Below are 19,880 nucleotides of genomic sequence, written 5' to 3' on the forward strand. Positions count from 1 at the left end.
CTAAAGAAACAAACACAGACATATAATTCCTGATCTTAAGTACTCACTAATTTGGAAACAGATTCTGGTTTGTTTTGACAAATGACCAAATGTGAACAGTACTGGAAGATTTTCTTGCACCCTAATTGCAAAAATTGAGCTTGTTAGCTCTAAATAAGACTATGATGCAGCTTTTATAAAATTATTTTAAGCAGAAAAGCTGGATCCTTGACTCAGTTAATTTGACTCTTCCCCAGATACCTGAGCTTAGTGTTTAGAAGTTCATCAGATTCTTTTCACAAGCACCTGAGTGGGCCTTAGAGAAGAACATTGATTTTCTTATAGAGTAGTCCAATAAATTAATATTGGGGCTTTTAAAAACTTTAGAGAGACTCTGATAATATTCAAATCTTTAGAAGAAAAATGATTAGGCACCACCCCAGAGGCAGAAATCACCTGTTACAGCAAATAGGTAGTATACAAAAAGAATGCCAGTTGGACACAGGAGGGTGTAATATGGCAAAATAGTAAATTGGACACTACATTACATGACACAGTTTGTTTAGAACTGTATTTTCAGAAAAATATTTTTCCATCTGCCTTGCAACCACTTTTCTACGACGACAGAGTTGGTGCTGTAAATTTGGGGTCTGTATGCTGTGGGTTGTTTTCACTTTGATAACCTTTAGCTCTATTCAAATATAGGAGTTTATGAAAAAAAATTAAATCTGGATGAATAAGAAGGTCTACATATTTGACAGTCCAAGCCCTGAATCTACAGAATCTAAACATCATTTATTGCAGGATCAATGCCTCAAGCATGACCTCACTGGAGCTCTGGGTTTCACTGTAAGAGTTTTGAGCAGATTTCATTGTCACCACAAAGCTCTAATCCTCTTGCATTTTATTTTATGAAAAATCAGTTGTGACTTCCTTTAAAAAAATCTGACAGATTGTTTTTTATAGCTAGAGAAGCAGACTGTCTTCTTTGCCTTGAGGTTGTGAAGACAGAATAATTTTACACTATCTAGATTACAAAAGAAAAATGAAAATTGCTTCTTCTAGCTTTTCTCTTTGTAAACCCATCCAAAGAAATATTTTCTTTTCGTTCTCAGTAACATTCACACACACACACATATATTTATATGTACAGTTAAAAGTTAAAATCATCTTACGCTGTCAGGTTTCTTTGTTCAGCTTTCATACCTTTCATATTATCAACAAACCTTTATCCACCTTCACAGTGCTTTGTTATCATAGGTTTGGGGGTTTTTTAACGAGCTGTGGCCCTACAAGCTTCAGGGAATGTTGCTTATTATGGCTATGCTTTGTTCTTCATTTTGTTTAGAAATTCACCTACACTCTATGCAACAGAAATATCCTTTCCAAACAGATAGAAATGTTCAATACAATACAAATTTACATCTGTATAAAAAATGACACCTTGCTTCTGTCTGGTTTTGTAATCATTAGAGTAGCAAAAAGTGGATGATGCAGACATAAAAATTAAACATGTCCTCAAATTCATATTGGAGTTTTTACATTTGTATTGGAATATATTTATTATAAGACCTGTACTCAGTTCACTGAAATAAGCCTAATTTCCCGATCAAGGAATTATTCTCAATGTATAGCACTTCAAATCATATTTCTGTTCATTTGCAATGACAGTTGTAGGATTAGACTTCCAAGCAACTGTATCATTGAATGTTTATGAATAGAGAATATAATTAAGTAATTTATAAGCAAAAATCAGGAAAATGAAAGAGCCATACTATGACAGGAAATAAAAAGAGCAGTAATTCCATCTTCTCTCCTTTTTTAGCTTAGATTTGTGCTCTTAAGGATCCTGTGCTGTTTCTTATAAAAACAGGGTTTGATTTTACTGGCCAAATTCCAACTGCATTTTGCCTAATTGCTTCTTGTGTTCTTAATTGGAAAAGGCATTCCTGAGTTTCCAGCCTTGCCTGATTTACTTTTATAGTGTCCTTAATTCAGTACAAACCTGGGACAGCCTTCACCAGGAGTTGATTGATCTTTGAGGGCAGAAGATGGCACACTTAGCTATGCTGAGCATGTCACATATCAGTTGCAATGTAATATCAGTTATTGCTTCTCAATATCCAGCAAAGCAACGCTCCCCTCCTATCACCAGATTTGATCAGTTCTGTGAAAATCATCCAAAGCAAAATCCTCCTTTCTGTGCTTCAGACATGCATGCAAATAAGAGATGAGTGAATCCTTTTATTCCTAGATCAGGAGCAGCAGTGAATTACCAGGGCTGGCTGGGTTGCCCAGAGCCCTCCCATCTCTTTGTCCAGCACTGCAGAACTTGGATGTTCTGAGGAGGAGAGACAGATGGCATCCGAGCACTCAGTGCTGCAGAGTAAGCTTTCTTGTGTCCTCTTCATCAGCAGTGCAGCCAGCTCTGCCTGTGTATCCTGTATCTCTTCTTCTTCCCCTTTCAGTCTTTCCAAGAGCCAGGCATGGAATTAATAGAATCTGCATATGTTAGGCTTAGCAGCTTGCTGACCCCAAAATGAAATGCTTTATGGTTTGGTAAATTCAACCAATCTGCTTGGAAGTTGATGCTGTTACTCCTGTAGCTCTCTTTTCTCTACTTACTAGGTTTGATAGTCCTGTGTGTATGAAATGCTCAAGCGTCAGCAGACATTATGTTTGAGTTATGTAGTGTGAGAGTCCAGCACAGAAATAGAATTTTTAAAAATGCAGGTATTTTTTTTGAAATGTGATTTTAAAAGTTCCTATTTAGGCAGCTAGTCATGGGAAAGGTGTGATGGGAGAGTGGAATGGAGAGCCGTAACCGGCTGCTGCTGCACAGCAGCTGCTGCCACTGCTGCCCTTTGGCTAATTCAGGGGAACTCTAAGGAAAGATAGACTTTTAGATGTCATTTAAAAGGTGGGCAGGAAGGATACACAGCTGAGAATGTATGTGGGTTTTAATGAAAGCTTAGCCACTGATTTATTTGTATTTTGAGTTCAGGAAAGGCAGTTGATCTATCTGTGCCTCAGTTCTTTTTCAATTAAATTGGGGTAAAAATACAATTCATTTTTCAAAAAGACGCTGAGAGTTGGTGTATAACACTTTTTGCCTGTATTTCCATGGCAGCTGATCAGACACGAAGTCTCTTTTTTTCAGACTTGCTGCTTACAGAGAAAGCCAGTGCAGTACCAAGGGCAGCACTGAGGCTGTGGCATGGAAATGTCAAAGTTTTCAGGTCCCTGAAATGAGAGATGCTGGCACACTAAGCAGTGTGAATTTCTCAGGTGAATCACCCTTCCTCCTCTTCACGCACTGCAGCTTTATGAATCACATGCTAGCGCAAGACAGTACTGTTGTATCTATCCTTCCCTCCTTCCTGCTTGCAATTTCCCCCCTCCCCCCTCTGCTTTGATGCCCCCACTTTACCATGTTTTATTGTCCCTGTGGAGAGAGTAACACTGACCTTTTCTATTCTGCTCTGCATTCTTTGTCTCTTCCTCAGTTCATTTACTTCAGCAATAAAATTATATGACTCTAGACAAGAGTTATTTACATCTGTTTGGAGGCAGTTTGAAAAGGCTTGGGTAAATAGAGATCTGGCAAAGTACCCCAAACAGATTCTAAGGGATTGCTTCACAGGCTTCCAAATTGGACCCATTCTTTCAAAACTGGATGTTTTCCATGGGATAATTGGATCCAACTGTCAGTAAGAATCAAAAGTGTTTCCATTTTGACCTATTGCTGGAGGTTATTCCATGTCAGATGTGATGAATCTATGGTACATTGTATTCTCTGTCATATATTGCATAACAGAATCTGCATTTATTTAGCACCATGTTCAAATAAATACTGTATTAATACAGCGCAAATTTTGAGAAATTAGTAGGGACATGATACATCTGTGGGATTTTCTTCTGAACATACATTTTTCTTCCTTGAGTGTCCCATCCAAGTGGATTTTTGGTAAATGCAACTTGTCCCTGGATTTCTTTCTATCTGCAACAAGCAAAATTTTGTAGGTAAGGCACTGAAATCAGGAGGGAGCCCTGTTTGTGCTGGTAGCCATGGGAGTATGGACAGAAAGGAGAAGGACAGCAGGAACAGCAGCTGACTGGCAACAGCTGGAGGAGACTGCACAGGTGTGACAAATACTGAGGGCTCCCAGGGAAGCTGGGGCTCAGGCAGCGGTGTGAGACATCCAGCAAACGGAGATCTCCAAGGCTGGAGGAGCTCTCAGCAAAAAGGAGGTGGGCTGGTGTGGGGAGTGAGGGGCTGCAGCACGTGTTTGTGAGGAAGGCAGGAAAGGAGGAGGTTTGCAGTAACAGGCTGGGATGTGCAGACTTGGGGCGAAAGAGTGAGAACTTGCAGCTTGGGAGAAGGAAAGGAGAAGGGAATGGGGGGGATGTGATGGGAGGAGTGGGGTACACAGTCAAAAGTCCCGGAGGTCACCTCAGGGCAGTCTGTGTCCTTCCCACCTTGTACAGCAGGCACAGGCATGGAAGCACAGACACGAACGGTGCTGCTCTCCGCTCACCCCTTTAGGTCTGCTACAGAGATATTCTCCTCTCATCCTGCACCACTTTTTTAGCTTTTGGAAATGTGATAACTCAAAATAAACACCTTAAATTTAGGTAATCCAAAACACTGGGGTAAATGGTTTGCATCCTATTATTATCTGACATATCCTGTATATTTAATGTGAAAAGTCAATACTCAAAGGTTTACTTTCGACCAGCATAGTATTTGATTTGATACATGTTGGGACTTCCCTTACTCTCATTAATCCATTGCATCTATTTTTCACCCTGATGAAAAACAACAGCAGATGTAGCAACCTTCCAGTACTTAAAGGGGGTCTGTAGCAAGGATGGGGAGGGATTCTTTGTCAGAGAGTGTAGTGATAAGATGAGGTGGAACTGTTTTAAACTGCAAGAGGGTGGGTTTAGTTATTAGTAAGAAATTCTTTACTGTGAGGGTGGCAAGGCACTGGAACAGGTTGCCCAGAGAAGCTGTGGATGTCCCATTCCTGGAAGTGTTCAAGGCCAGGTTGGATGGGGCTCTGAGCAGCTTGATCTAGGGAAAGGTTTCCCTGCTCACAACATGGGGGCTGGCTGGAATGAGATGATCTTTAAGGTCCATTTGAACCCGAACAATTCCATGATTCTGTGACTACGCAAATATCTTTGTAATGTATTCTAGCAAATTTTTCCTATATGAAAAATTGCTACATTGTAAATTCATTGCTGGAGTGCATGTAAAGTACTATGAGTCAGATGTTTATCTCAGTAATAGCCCTGTATCTCATCAGCAATGCTCCCTAAGTACATTGTTGTAACTGAAATTACAATTTAGTTCAAAACAAGAATAGAAACATTTTATACATGAAAGACTGGAAAAGGCCTTAATATAAATTCTTAATCCTCTCGTGCTCAACTCTAAAGACTTAAGTAATCTAGCTTTAGTATTTACTTTCTTCAACTTACAGAAAGGGGGAGAAATAAAAAATAGAACTATATTTCTTTAAAGAAACCTGAATAAAACTTAAATGCTCTGGGTCAGCCTTGCAGCTTGTGAAAAATCAATGTTGCTTCAATTACTCTGTTGACTTCAGTGTATGATGTTGATTTACAGTAGTGGGGAGCTACACAATGATTAATAACGAATATACCTTGGTCTTTCATAGCAATTTCTATCTTGAGATTCCTAATTGCTTGTCAGACTCTCTCTTTGCCTTACAGTTTGTGAAGATGAAATGTTGTATTCAGGAGTTCATAAACGCTTTCTGTTCAAGACAATTACAGATTTATTCAGATGAATATCTTATTAAGAAGTCTTATTTAATTTTCTCATTTTTATGTGCATGATTTAAACAAGATAAATGCCTGGAGGCAGTTGAAATTGTTGTTAGGGAACAGTGTTTTCAAGAGGTGTAAAACCTTTTTGAAAACTCAAACACAGCTTTCAGTCCTGCTGTCATATTGCAGACAAGTTAAGTAAATGTCTTAAATCTAAAATCTTGGGAAGATACCATAAAAACTATCATTCCTTGAGGTGATCCAGGTTATGTACTACTGCTCACTACGCGTGCCCTTCATTTTGCTGCATAATCCACAGATGTGGTCCAGCCATTTCTTTCCTCAAGGAGATTTTTTTTCTTGTCCCCATCAAGCTTTTCTTAGGTTTATTTTTGCAGGACTTGATATCACTTTATTCATTCTCCATTGATTTTTAAAATTAACTATAATGCATTAGAGACTCTAGTTAACTTTTCATGGCTATTTAAGGGAAGAGGATGATCCTCTGTAGTACCTGTGTAGGGATCATAGATAACTACAGTTGTCATGATTGATGTTCAAAATCCACCATCTAGTAGCATTAAAGTTTCCAAAAGATGCCATATGGAAAACAGGGGCTGGCAAAGATATCTGTCTGGTGATGTCCTGCAACTAAACAGCAGAGTCTGTCCTTGCTACTGGTTGGACCTGGAGGCACAGACTTGCAGCATGCCAGATTCAGGATATTTTCCTCTACTATGTAACTTCCTAGGTTCTTGTATTCTTTTTACTTAATGCTGGTGAAGGGATGAAAAGCCCTTTGGCCTATAAACACCACTGAAGATAAAATGCTTATTTATCCTTCAGATGTCCTTTCTTGTTATCGGCCCTCTGTCCTTTCACATTGAGGTGTATTCACCCCTAGACTTGGCCCATATTGAGATTATCTAGAGCCATGATAGCAAAAAATCCTGATGAATCTGCTGCATAATTTGGAATCTGTTACAAGCATTTGTAAAGCACTTTGTACTCTCCAGGAGCAGAAACAGTGATAAGCTTTACTAAAAGCTTCATCAAATTCCCAAATATTGGACTCTAATACTGTGTTGTACACACTGGTAGGTAGCCATGATTAAAGAACAAATTTCTGGTTTAAATGGATGATTTAATATGTTAGTGATACCCATTTAAAATATCTCCTATTTTCAGACAGATGCCAATCCATTTCAATACATGATGAAAGCAATATCATAGAGGGCTTAATCATACCTATTGCACAAAAATGAGAAGTGGAGCCTGGATCTCCCATCTGTTGAAGCACCTAAAGCATTAGGACTCTGATTCATGCTGAAGATGACTAAATATTTTAGAACTTTAAATAACAAACAATAGTATCAGGTACTTTTAAATCTGTAGATTGTACTGCATGTCAAATTCCTAGCAAGTTATTAAAATTTGAAAAGCATAAAAGATTCACTGACATATTAACTAAAATTGTTTAAAAGAAAAGCTTATTTTCTTCAATAACTGACTGTAAGATGTAGGCACAAAACTCCACACTCAAAATCCCTTACCCCTGTTCAGTAATTGAGTGTTGGTCTTGATATGACTGATGCAAACCTTCAAAAATTGTAATTGCACATGTAAAGCCAGAGCAACTAGGCATTACTTCTACATCTTTTAGAGCACAGACAGCAATTTAATGGAACTCTACATAACTTTCAATAAAATCACTCCTGGTTTAGTACCTCTATTTGCAATTTCACTATTCCCAATGTTCATTGGAACATTTTGGTTTTATTTTGTACATTAGTCTTCATGGATTAGCACAGCCATCTGGCTAAAGTGATTTAGGAATCTGCTTTGCAGAGTGCATCCTACAATATTGTTTCTTTTTGATTTTGGCTATTAGTTATGGCTGAATGTAAACTAATGTCATCACAAACAGGCATACTGGGGTTGGGACAGACTTCAAAGTCTCTGACTTTTATGTTCTGGATCTTTCTTTGGATTTGCTTTAAAGAATATATTTGGATTTTTAATATCAATGTTTTGGAAAACACACTGTTTCTGAACAACTGTGTTTTTTAAGAAGCTGGGACATGAGTCAGCTGCAAGTGGATGCTGAGATTATTTAGAGATTTATGGCAGACAGGGATGATCAGTCAGAGTCAGATGCTGAATGAAGCAAGGCTCTGTCAGATATTTGGCTCAGAACACTTTTTTATTGGCAGAATGTGATACCAGGAATGGTGGTACAAATGAAGAAAGTAACCTCAGCAAAGGGATGGAACAATTAAAATCTCTGCAGGGGAGGTACAGTGCAAAGGACAGCCAGGGAAGGTTAAATGAGTGGATGACAGCAAAACCAGGATGGTTGGTCAGAAAGTAGCTTTTTTGGGGTAATAGTATTGCACTATTTTAATAGCTTCCAGTTAGCTCAAGCAGAAAAAGGGGTAACTATAAAACTTTAAAGAAACAGACCAGGAAAAATACATTATAGACCATTTAGGACTACTCAGACTGTCTAAATTTGGTCTTATGACTTGGGTAACTAAATTAGAGGGATAGTTTTCATATGTTATTAATGAAGAGAGAGAGAAAGGGAAGGGCTGAAAGAAGGAGGCTCGTTAAACAATAATTCAAAATCAAGTTTAAATGCCACAGTTCTCCTAGTAAGGAATTGTTCTGTGTCTTCATTCTGTTTACAAGTACAACAGGCAGGATAAAACTAGTCCATGACACAACAACACAGATTTGATAAGAAGAAATTATTTTGTCCAGAAGAGCAGCTGTAGAGAATAGACAATGCTCAGATAACGCAGTTCTGATAAAAGAAGCTTGAAGCAGAAGACATGTGGAGGTCAAAGTGAGTCTGCAAAAAAACAGCACATGCTGTGGTAAATAACACAAGCTGAGCTTGGCTTGTTAGTCATAACATAAGACAGAGGAATTTCAGTGAATGTATCACTGCAACAACAAATTGCTGGTACTAGCAGAGCATCCTGGTGTAAATACAGTGAAACAGCACCAAAACCAGCACCCACAGTTCTGGGGAAAAAAAAAAATCACCACCATAGCAAAAGCCAATACTTGCAGTAGAAGATGGAGATCTGACAGCAAATGGGATACTTCTTTGTCTCTTGTAATTGGACAAGGATGTACAAGGCACTATGATCCCCAAACAGTACTGGAGCAATGAAGAAAAAACTACCAGCAGTCCAAGAAGCTGCTTTAAGCCCCTACCCATCTCCATGCAGCATGTTAATATGCAGTAGTATTATATTCAAAGTATCCATTACTGAATTTAAAATCATTATAGAATCATAGAATTATTTGGGTTGAAAGGGACCCTAAAGGTCATCAAGTTCCAACACCCCTCTAGTGATCAGGAACACTTTTCACTTGACCAGATTACTCAGAGCTCCATCCAGCCTGCCCTTGAACATTTCCAGAGATGGGGCATCCACATCTTCTCTGAGCAACCTGGGCCAGTGCCTCACCACCCTCACAGTAGTGGTTTGTTTTTCCAGTATCTAACCTAACAGCTCTCCTCTTTCATTTTAAAGCCTCTCCCCCTTGTCCTATCACTACCTGCTTTTGTAAATAATCTCTCTCCATTTTCTCCTAGGCTACCTTTAGGTACTGGAAGGCCACAGCTAGGTCATGCCAGAGCCTTCTCTTTTCTACTTTTTGCTCAAATTAATAGGATGATCTCAGTTGAAATTCAGGGGAATAGAATAACTGAGGAAGAGATTAAGGATATCATCCAAAGTGAAAGGAAGATCTCTGCAGAGCAGCAGGGAAAGAGTTGTGGCTGGGCCGCAGTTTGTCACCCCAGCAAAAGCCCATGCTAAAGCATATGCTAGAATAATGCCTGAAATTATTTTTCCTCAGGAAGTGATGGGGAAAATAGAGGGAATAACTTAGCACATTTAAAGAAGAAATTAAGCACTCCATGAAAGTAATGCTTCGCATAGCAAAAAATAAGCAAATATATAAAAGGGAAAACTTTCTACTGCTCCTGCTCTTTACACAAGAACAAATTCTAGATTAAATTATGTCAAACATTTTTCTCTCCTTTTTGTATCTGCAGGGTTCTGTTGAGTTCTGATGGCAAAACAGAACACTTAAAGACAGAACAGTGTACACTTGAAGACCTGTTTTATAAGATGTGCCCCACACACTGCCACATCTGGTTTTTTTGGCATGACGTGTTTCACCAGAAAGTGTCATGGTTTGTTTTTGATGTAGAGCAAGAATGTTTCCATAGAGGTTGGCTTTGATCTAAAAGAGACCATCTGAAAAGTCTCACATAAAAATTGCAACAAGATTACAAGGCCAAAGCTGAGCAAACACAAATATCAATCCATAATAATATAATTTGCATGCTATAATTAGTAAATGCCACAATATGTATAGAAATTCCCTGAGGTACTGGTCTTCACTGGTAATTCTGTCCAACAGAGAAGGGGTGCAAATTGTGACTGGAAAAGCTGTAGAAATTGTGCCTAATCCAGTTTGCCAGCACAAGCAATCTGAGGGTGGTGCTCTGCCAAGCAACCTGTACTGCAAGATGCCTGGAATAGAAAGTTTAAGGAATTAATGACACTGAATTATAGAGTCTGTCCTATGAGAAATGTCTATGGATAGTTCAAGAAGGTTGCAAACACACTCCTCTTACAATTGTATAGTCAAAATCAGAGGCAGATAACTTATTTGTCACCAGCAAAAACTGATAGACATTCATGAAAGAATCAACATGGAGCCTGTGGCCTCAGTTCCTGGAGGTAAACAAACTCCCAAAATAAAAAAAAAAAAGGAAACAAAACACTGAGATACCTAAGTAAATATGGTACATGTATCACCATCTCTGCTGACTCCTAATCTAGCAACTTTTGAAGCTGTGGACTAGTCTGAGCTAAGCCTGACAGAGAGGCAGCTGTCTCAAAGACACCAAATTGTTATGTAAGCTTTGCGAAACTGGATACCTGTGCAAAGAAGAGAGACAGTGTCTGTCTCTTCAGCGGGGAAAGATTGCACCACAAACTCAGCCTGTATTAGACACCAGAGAAACCACAAGAGGAACATGAATGCTCCAGTAAAAGGAAAAGCTTCAGTGAGAGGCAGCAAGTTATGAAGCAGCTGGGAATCCAACCACAAGACAAATCCATAGGCTTCATTAGTTTTGGTGCTCATGGAAATAGTTGTTATTTCTGGGAGGCCAGCACTTACTGAAACCTGCCTTTAATGACTTCCTGCCATAGCCAAAAGCAGCTTCACAAACAGATCTTTTTTTTTTTTTTCACCTACTATAATATAATTTGCCAATAGAATACAAAACTGGGAGTGGATTGATGTTAAGAAAAAAAACAATAGACCAAAACAAAATCACAACCTATTGAACACCTAAGAAGGGATACCAGAACAGGGTTGAAGGCTGTGTTACCTACATGGCAACAGCTTAAAATGGGAACTGGCTTCTTACAAAATGTAGGTTTTGACTCACAGAGCTCCTGCTGAGAATGAGTTCCCACAGCAGTAATTAAACTAATGTACAGGACAACATATTTCCAGTCACCAGCTAATTGGAAGACCTCAGTAATAAGACCAAGGCAATACTAAAAGGCACAGGGTTAGTGATTCTGAAGACACTATGGGGGGAAAAAAACTTCTAAAAACTATCTGGAGGTCATTTAGGGATTTAAAAATCTATGGGAAAAGATGGCTTCTTCTCTACTGGCCTTAAATGAACGTTGACATTAAAGTAGTTGTTAGAGCTCCGTGAAAAATACAGAGCAAGTCAAGTGAAAGAGCCCATGTTGATGGCACATGAAAAAAAGGTTTCCTCAAGGAAGAGATACACTCCTGTGCTCTTTCATGGGTATATCACTCTACTTTTTTCCCGGTTTGATTTAGTTTTCTCTTCAGTCAAAAATATTAATTAACATAAAGATATTCCTCTTTGTAAATGAAATTTCGGAACATGTAAGACCTTCTGCAGAAACAAGGAAATGGCATTTCCAGTGCTGAAGGTTAGAGTTTTGCATGTAGTCTCTCATAGCTATTGGTCTTTCTTTTCTTTCCATTTTTGTGAGAGCTACCAGGTGAAAACATAATACTTTAGCCAAGTGAGTCTGCAAACAGATGCTGTGTAATGGATGTTGAACTAAATTTTGGAAATTGAAAAGAATTGTCATTTCTCAAAAACTTTTTTTCTCATTAGAAGAATTTGTGTACAGCTATAAGAGTGAGGGGAATCATAAACCAGACATACTCTCTTTAACCTTGGCCTGCATAATTGGTGTTTACAGAGGACAGGCTCTGACTTTAACAGACTTGCATGACTCACACAGACTACAACAAAACACATTGTATTTCTTTCAGAGCAGTAGAGTTTTCCTACAAAAACTGCAGTGGAAATTATTGTTTTTCTTACCAAGTTGTAGACACACAAAGTAGCCTCTGAAAATAGGGATAATTTTTCTGACTTCTACTTTTGCTGCATATATTTTATAGAAAACTTTACAGTTTGCCTTTTGTTCTCTTCTTTGACAGCTACGGTCAACTGCAAATCAACCATAACGTCAAGAAATTTGCATACAGGATGCCCATTTTTGCATATCCAGTCTGTCTTCTGAGAACTGTGAATGGGTGTTTTTTGTTTTATTTGTAAAGTTAAAAGTACAATTCTGGGCCACTTTTCTTGGGTTTCTCTTAAAGTCTGACCAATGCTTTCACTTGTGGCATCAAAGGTTATTAGGATATTTTGCATTGTACAGATAGGCATCTTCACTCACCAAGCATGAAATCAAACTAAAAAGAAGGCAAATGCAGAAAAAAAATCAAAGTCTCTTTTAAGTTTTTGATGATCCTGAATCAAGAAGTTATGTTCTCTGTGAAGTATTGCATTCAGTTGTGTGTTTTGTGGTCACTGTACAGAGCTCTCCCCAAAGAGTTTCCAGATAGCTTTTTCATATAATTTTCTTCATATTTTCAATTTTATCCCCTTTCTTTCTCCAGTCTTTCAAAAGCAAAAAGAAACAAATTCTAATTATCTTATTTCCCTATCAAGGACATAAATTTTCCATTGTGTTTCTTCCTATACCTAAACTTGTTTATGTTATGTTTCTGTTATGTCTGTCTTCCTTTGCACTGCGTTGGTTCCCAGATCATTAGCTCACTATTGAGTGCTCAGGCTATTTCCCAATTTCCCACATTGCACCAGGCAAACAGCCTCTCTTTCCTCCTATAAAATGCACCTCCCCATGAGTTTTTTCTCTTTGCTGATGTTCTTTCCCACAGTAGATGTCTCCTGTACCAGAAAAGCATGGCAGTGGCCTTCAGCTGCAGATGTGGCTATTGGAGAATTTCACATATATCAACAATGTATCCTTAAATATGTATGACATTTGTGACTTCTGTTGGGATTATTTACTATACTAGTTTAATCAAACAATTTATCAAATTATTTCTACCAACTGTTAGCAGTTTTATTATCTGCTGTAAAAGCAACCACAGCTGACTTTGGGGGTGGAAGTGGGGGTGTTCTATGAATAAAATATCTTTCTTCATGAGCTTATTAAAAACATTTGCAATAAGCAGTCTACCTAACCAGACCACAGCTTTGAGAAAATGATTCCTGTTTTTCCTTGTGATTCAAGAATACACTGAGCAAATGTCAGTTTGGGGAGCTGATTCAGGCGAACAAATTCATTCACAGTGAGTATCATGAGCTTTGCCTCTTGTCTAACAAGTTCCTGATCCTGCTAAAAACGTTTCATGTAACTGTGAGACAAATGCGTCAGCAAATCAATTGTCACACTTCATCTATTTCTTGAAACTGGCCATGTTTTCACTGAGTTCATTAAACAATTGATGTCACCCTTTGATACATTTGGAGTATACAGCTAGAACAAGTACAAGGCAAAACAAGTAACCTCTCACACTCAGTAATAATCAAGGTATAGATAGGTGCAACTGTATACATATATAGAAGTATACATACACCTGTCTATATAACTTTAGCAGGAACTAATATTTTGTCTTGACCTCAATGACAAGACACCTTTTTTTCCTTTCTTTTGTTTCTCTCCTGCCTTCACCCTCCACACATTAAGTGTGCTGTCTTTGGTATAAGTACACAGGCAAAAAGCTATTCTGTGAGCTAATTTCCCTTCAGGATTCGAAAGAAGCCATTATCTACTCCATGCCTCATCACAGAAAAACACTATGTGCTGCCAGTGTGGCAGAATTCTGTGTCACTTGGATCTTCCCTTATTTGTAGAAGTGATAAGTACTGGATCTGTCAAGTGACAAAATCATTGGCTGTGACCTAAATTCTCCCTAAAACATGGTATGGAGAGAGAACCTACACACATAGCTTTAAGTTCTCAGTCCTACTCTATCTGCAGTTGCTTGCTGTGACCTTTCTTAGGAAAGGATAAGCTTATTCACAGAAAAGAACAATCACCTCTGCAAAATATTTGTTCCCATTTTATGAAAGTGTTGAAAGTTTCTGACTTTTCTTAATTTGCTCATTGTATTTCCACTTAACTGGAATTACCACAACTTGGTATCTGTTCCTCTTCTACTCACAGCAAATTCCATACATGCTTCAAGCCCTCATGTATTGCTGGATTAGACTTCTCCTTTTGTTAAAAATAATGAGCAACACTTGAAAATTACAAAAGTATTAATCTCTCCAATTAGTTCATGAACTCTTTACTATGATCATGAGAGCTGTAGACCCTAAACTCTACTCTAATTATGAAATGAGAACACTGAAGCTACTGAACACTGAAGATACTCTAGTTTGAAGAGATTGTAAGAGAAAAAATGACTAACAGTGGTGAGTTATGTTGTTTCTAAGAGCAACCAGCTTTGCTTCTGTTTTGTTGGCAATCTTGTTGGCTGACATTTAGAACAAAACGTAATTGTTTTGACTGCAAATACTTGCAATTGAAAGATAATAGTCCATGAAAATGCCTTCCTGAAAAATATGCTTATAAAATTGTGCAATCAGAGTGCTTTTGTGCTCATGTGCCTTTGTTTCAGACATTCAATGGCTAAATACTGGGACATCAATTCCTAGAGACTGTATTTTTTGGAGTAAATCAGTTGATTGCTATAAAATGCTATCTTCTCAAACAAGCTCTTTTAATAATAACACTTGGGGGACATAATATTTAGCAGCAAACAGTGTTCCTCAGTGTGTATCAGAAGACAGATATATGATAGCCTAAGTATTTCTTATCTATCCTTTTTAGGCTATAAGCAGATTTTGTATTCAATTGCTTAAAAGCGTGGTGTGAATTAAACTTCTGCAAGGATATTAGGGCATAGACTAAAATAATATAATAAGATATTTTGAAGATACTAAACATTGAGAAAATTATTGCTAGGTTAAAGAAAATTCTTACATTTCTGTAAATTCTAAGTGAAATAAAAATATAAACTAAATTGATAATGGTAACTATATTATTTTCTTTTCCTCAGAATTAGTATTTCAAACAAGGGGAATTTTAAGCAGGGGAATACCGACTGTTAAAATTTTGGCATAAAATAGACACTTCCCTTTCCGACTTTCGTGAATGATTCATAGGTTAGTTTATTTTTTAAAAACTTGATGTGACACTTTTGATCTGCACATGGATTCATGAAATCTCATAAGCAGCTCTAAAATCAAAAGGACAGACCATTATTACGCAACAGCAGAATTAGAAATCACTCCTTTTGTCTAAAAAAATTCTGGAGGAATTCACCTCACGTAATTCCAGTGTTTCTGCAATCATATAACCAGTGTGACATCATCTGAACTCTGTGTACTCTCAGAAGCCTAAATTTTCCAATCATAAAAGGAGAAATTAATTTATTGCTTTTATAATATAATACCAATGCTATTAATAATTTTATTAGCTTAAGCTACGTCAGAGCGGTAGAGTTAATGTTTCTGTAAAATGTCACACTAAGATTGTTTGATGGTACAAAATGCAACAAGGAAAAAGAGGCAATGAGAGGACTTTTTTTGTAAACCATTTGAAATCATTGTAGTTTAGTTTGTTGAATAGTTTCTGAATTTTCAAAGACTCAAATTCAGAATTTAAAAAAAATCTTACAATTTAAACCATTTTTGTCCCTAGTATTCACTTTACTTGTATATGTGGCCTATCATACATGTTTTTGATTGCCCAGACAGATACTTAGGAAGTGAAGATGGATCTGAGCTCAGCATCTGCAGGGTCTGTGAAATGAGGGAAATGTACATGGATCAACCTAAAAATAAAAAAGTTTTTTAAAAAAGGCAAGAAAGCCAGAAAAATAAGTAAAAAAAATGATTATGAGAGTTTACATTATTTTACTAATTTATATTATCTATTATTATATCAAGCTTTAAGGACACTGTTAAATTTGTTTCAATTTTTCTGCCAGTGATGATATTTTGCATTTTCTTCAGACAAAGAACGGATTCATTTGCAGGAGAGAAACAATGGAAATTAGTACAGGCATAGTTAGGTCAAATGCACTGATCAACTCAACAAAAAATAAAGAAATAGATATTTTGTCAAGTCTCTTTGTTAGGTGTTATTTGTTATAAAAGCACATTACAAAAGTTATATTGATTGATGGACAGAGTTAGAAACAGAAGAGTTACACTACAAGATTTATAAAATCAATGTTTGACAGGTCTGATACAGCAGAATGAAAATGTCTTTTTAAAGGCTTTTTTATTATCATTACATTCTTTTCCACTTTGTGGAACTGACTATTATTATGACAATGTAAAACCTTCTGAGATACATGGAAATTTTTTTATATTGTGGTTATCAGTTATTTGACACATAGAAAAATAGCTATTATACAAGTCTTTCTTCATATTTTAATCTGTTCAAATTCCAGCTCATTTTTCTGAATGTCTTGGCAGTTCTGAAGGTGGTGTGAGGAAGGGCACAGCTACAGCTTATAGTGGCAGTAGTAGGAACAAACGTTGGTGAGAATTTAATTTGTGAACGCTTTGATTCCAGACCACAAGAGCACATTTTAACAACGTGAAAATAATCAATGATGACTCCATTTTGCAAGCACTAAAGGAAGCAAAATGCTCAGAAATGGAATCAATGACCCAGAAAACAAGCTCAAATTCAAAGGTGATTTGATGTTTGGAGCTTCTGAAAAAGTGCAGACTGAGGAATTTCTTTCTCATAGCAATTATAACATAATTAGTTATTAAACTGAGTTAATAGATTTCATGAGCAGCTGATATATGTCCCAACAACAAGAACAGGATTTCTACCAGTAATTCTGGTTTCCAGCTGGGAAAGTTTTGGAGTATGAAATACAATTCAAGAAAAAATTATTTATCTAATACAAAAAAAAAGTCCCTGAATTACAAATCAGTGGAAGCTGGGAGAGGATTATGGGGAGTAAAAATAAGAATTTCTTCTTATACTCTTTGATACATGAGGTATTTGCCTTGAGCACTTTGCAGCACGTAGACATCAATAAGTGTATGCTGCACAGGTCATCTACCACTGGACAAAATTGCTAAGAAACAGGATGCAGGGCTATGTGAATCCTTGGTGTGATCTGGCAGGATAGTTGTTATGTTCATAAAACATCCTAGACCAGTTTTATCAAAACTCCTGGGGATGACCACCAAATAATGCTTCATAAAACAATCAGTTTTATGCCTCTTAGCTGCATGGACAATCACAGCACTTTATTCCATATTCATTATTTTGGTAAAGGAGAAGCAGCTCTGTGGGTAGGTCAGTCACTGACACACTCTTTTTTCCATAGAAGCCAATTATGCACCGTGGACAGTGCGGAGCAGAGGAATATTTTTCAAAAAGTTCAGGCAAAGGCATGATGTATGTGGAAACACTAAAAGAATATTTCTGGTAGGAAAAAAAAAAATGTTTGTGTGTTTATGGATGGATTATGGTGTTTCCCCTAAGCAATCACCACTGTCAGAATAGCCTCTCAGTTTTATGCTTCTGTCCATGCTTCAGTCAGAAGATCATCATCCACGTGAGTGATGCACATTTTCAACATGACCAGCAGTCTTGACAGTGACAAGAAGGAGGACAGACACTACCGTTGTGTTCATGCACAAAGCAGTTTTACCCTGGGAGGAGACAGCAGAAGAGACTGACTACAATCATATGATCTCGCTCAGTCTCATTTCAAATCATCCTAAACTGCATTTGTGCTGACCTGGTCTGTGGTTACTCAATCTGATACAGAATACAAAGAGACAGTCAGAAAATATAACAAAAAAAAAAAAAAATAAAAAAAGGAAAACAGGACTAAAATAGCAATGGTATGATATGTGCTTTCCAGTTCTCTTCTCTAAGGATTTGTGTTAATGGAAAATACCTATTTCAGCAGCCTGGCAGAGGCAAGACTGCTGCCACTCCACATCCCCAGCTTCAACCTGTAATGAGGCTGAACATTTATTCCCAGCTGATGCACACAGAGTACATGTATGCAGCACAAAATACACATATATACACTGCTGGCCATACAGATTGTGTAAAGACACACAGCTCACACCAGCCTCATCCTGCTGTCTGCTCTAGCTGAGGAGAACAGAGGTCCTTAAGTGGCAGTATATATACACAGCTACAAGATGGAACCTTCCAGCAGAAGACTTTGGTGTGTCCAGCAGCTGCTCCTGGATCCTGGTCTCCCCATTTACTACCACCTGGACATACAAGCTCTCAAAGCCACAGTCCCACTCCTGCTGCTGGTACAAACCCTCTTCAGACACATACACCCAGAGATGATGGGGAATTCCTGGTCCCTATAATCCCCTTCGTGGGCTCTTGCCCCTAGACACCAGCAGCCACTCCCCACCCAGAGATCACCCTCAGAGACCGCCAAACCCATCCTTGCCCCAACCCACCCATCTGCATTATCTTTGCCAGCAATCACACCCACACTTGCCCCAGCTGCTGCACCATTAACAACCTCATCTACCCCCATACACACAGGGAATAAAGAGCCTGTTACTGGAAAGCAGTTGGAGTTATTGAAGAGAGACGACAGATTGTGCTGGTCAGGAGCAGGGCACAGCACAACCAGACAACTGTCCACACAGGTGAACCTGTTTATTCCCTTGTTCCACACTTGTTAGGGACCCAATCTCTTAAACCCCTACTTTGTCCTGCTTTTGATTTCTCCTCTGAATACCTGGGATGAATTCTGTGCAATCCCCAAAAGCTCTCGCCCTGCACCATGTTATGTGTCCCACACTTCCAGCTAGCATGTCCCCTTAGTAACCAGGAAAGCTGCTTCCCATCACACATAGATGGATTGATAGATTCATACCTGGACAACAGGGCTGAGCCTCTTCTGGGCCAGCCCTGGGAGGGGACCAAAGAGGGTCTCCTTTCCCCTCAATCCTTACCTTGCTTTGCTATCTGCCATTGCCACTGTGCTCCTTTGGGCTTGCAAAGATGGGCCTTTCATGACTCTCCTGTGGTGGCTGTGGTGTTAACCAATAAATCTGTCAGTACCCTAACAACCATGTTAGTATTTAAAACCTACTTAATATCTCTTATTTAAGCCAAACAAAGTTAAACAACAAATAAGAACAGAAGAACATATACAAAGTACAAGAGTGGGGAAACAGAAACCCAGAATCTACATCATCATACTGCTTGTGATTGTGATATAAATGGGTGTAGAAGAGGTTTTACAGTGAGCCAGAGGTTTTTCTGTGAGCCAGAGAGTTTGATAAGATGACCCATGTTTATCCCTGAAAGAATTCTCTACCAAGGTCGTTGACATAGAAACCAAGAAAGAAAGAAGGATAAATAAGGATAAGAAAAACCTGGGACTATCTATTCCAATAAGCATTTTGTTTGTCTTTCCTGACCAATGAGTAAAGTGTAAACTTATGAGTTTTGTCAGAATGTATAAAAAGCATGCATGCTATAATAAAACTGGGTTTGAAGCCTTCTGAAAATGGAGTGTTGTTTTGTATTATGACCATCTCAACTACAAAAAACTGGGATTCCAATTAGAAATATTTTCTCATGCAGCCATTCATTCTTGCTAGAACAAAAGACACCACATACCACCAGCACTGTGGAAAGTCTGTTGGTGCTTAGCTTTCC

At 38.1% G+C, this 19,880-nt stretch overlaps 1 long non-coding RNA gene across 1 annotated transcript in view; it reads left to right on the forward strand.

Moving 5' to 3' along the window:
- Nucleotides 1-19,729, forward strand: part of LOC132330044 (uncharacterized) — a 34,222-nt gene extending 14,493 nt beyond the window's left edge. Inside the window, exons 3-5 of the long non-coding RNA XR_009487216.1 lie at nt 13,063-13,146; nt 13,383-13,479; nt 17,769-19,729. This is a non-coding gene — a long non-coding RNA (uncharacterized LOC132330044). The remainder of the gene's footprint in view (nt 1-13,062; nt 13,147-13,382; nt 13,480-17,768) is intronic.
- Nucleotides 19,730-19,880: the final 151 nt, after the last annotated feature.

The sequence above is a fragment of the Haemorhous mexicanus genome, chromosome 1 (assembly GCF_027477595.1).
Source record: "Haemorhous mexicanus isolate bHaeMex1 chromosome 1, bHaeMex1.pri, whole genome shotgun sequence".
NCBI classification, from domain to species: Eukaryota; Metazoa; Chordata; class Aves; order Passeriformes; family Fringillidae; genus Haemorhous; species Haemorhous mexicanus.